This window comes from Bison bison, unplaced genomic scaffold (genome assembly GCF_000754665.1).
Source record: "Bison bison bison isolate TAMUID 2011002044 unplaced genomic scaffold, Bison_UMD1.0 scf7180017864361, whole genome shotgun sequence".
In the NCBI taxonomy this organism is placed as follows: Eukaryota; Metazoa; Chordata; class Mammalia; order Artiodactyla; family Bovidae; genus Bison; species Bison bison.
In genome coordinates, this window is record NW_011494933.1 from 573,624 (window position 1) to 575,304 (window position 1,681).

Genomic DNA, 1,681 nt, shown 5'->3' on the forward strand with positions numbered 1-1,681 from the left:
GATCCTCAGGGCACAATTTGCCCACTGGGTGGCCCAGGACACAGCTCCACCCACTAGGGCAGCAGGCAATAGACCTGCACCAGGGCTTTCAAGCCAGAGACCCTAGGACCCAGGCCCCCCTGCCCCCCCACCAAAGAGCAGATGCCAGCCAAAAGAAAACTGCAGCTCTGATAGCAAGCTACACAAACTTCAGGACCCCCCATGACCCTACACCCAGCCGTGTCAGGAACCAGCCCTGATCACCCGCAATCCAGCACAGCTCTGGGACACCTGGGCTCTGCAACCAGACTGCAGGACCTGTTCTGTCTGCCAGTAGGTCAGCACTAGCCAGGACCTTTGTACCCACGAGTGGATGGGCAACAGCCTGGGGTCTCTTGGACAGACTCCACCCACTAATGAGCCAGCATTAGCCACGGGCCCCCCTAGGTTCTGCAGTCAATCACCCTGTGACCCAGACCTGAGCTAAGTAAAGGTAGAAAAAAATAAATAAATCTTTCTTGGACTTATCAGGAGATGGCCCAAATCAATAAAATTAGAAACGGAAAAGGAGAAGTTGCAACAAACACCACAGAAATGCAAAGGATCATAAGAGATTACTAGAACTACATGCCAATACCATGGGTCACCTAGCAAAAACGAACAAATCCCTAAAATAATAGTCTCCCAAGTGTGAAACATGAAGAGAAAACATGAACAGACCAATTACCAGTAGTGAAATGAATCACTAATAAAAAAAAAAATAAATAATGTGACATATAACCTGTGTCACACCACTCAAACAACAACAAAGAATAGTACACGACCAACAGAATTCTCAGGTGAATTCTATCAAACATTTAGATAAGAATTAACACCTATCCTTCTAAAACTATTCCAAAAAACTCAACGGAAGGAATGGTTACGAACTCATTCTATGAGGCCAGTATCACCCTGATACAAAAACCAGATTAGAAAAAAAAAAAAATCAGGCCAATATCACTGATGAACATATATGAAAAAGTCCTCAAAAAAATTACTAGCAAACCAAATACAATAATAAATTAAAAGGGTCATATACCATGATCAAGTGGGATTTAACCCAAGGATACAAAGGTTTCAATATCCACAAAATTAATATGATACCTCACATGAACAAACTGATAAAGAACACACGATTATCTCAAAAGACACACAAATGTATCTTTTGAAAAAATTCAACATCTACTTAGGATAAAAAATCTTCAGAAAGTGGGCAAAGGGAACATACCTCAACATAATAAAGGTCATACATGACAACCCACAGCTAACATCATACTCAACTATGAAAACTGAAAGCATTTCCTCCAAGATCAGAAGACAATGAGGCCCACTCTCACCACTTTCATTCAACACTGCTGGAAGTCATAGCTACAGCAATCAAACAAGAAATAAATCTAAATTGGAAAAGAAGCAGTAAAAAAAAAAAAAAAAAAATTTAACACTACTTGCAGGTATCATACTATATAAAGAAAATCCTAAAGATGCCACTAAAAAACTGTTGCTGCTGCTAAGTCACTTCAGTCGTGTCCGACTCTGTGCGACCCCATAGAAAGCAGCCCACCAGGCTCCCCCGTCCCTGGGATTCTCCAGGCAAGAACACTGGAGTGGGCTGCAGTAAAGGGTGCAAAATTAATATAGAGAAATCTGTTGCATTTCTATATAC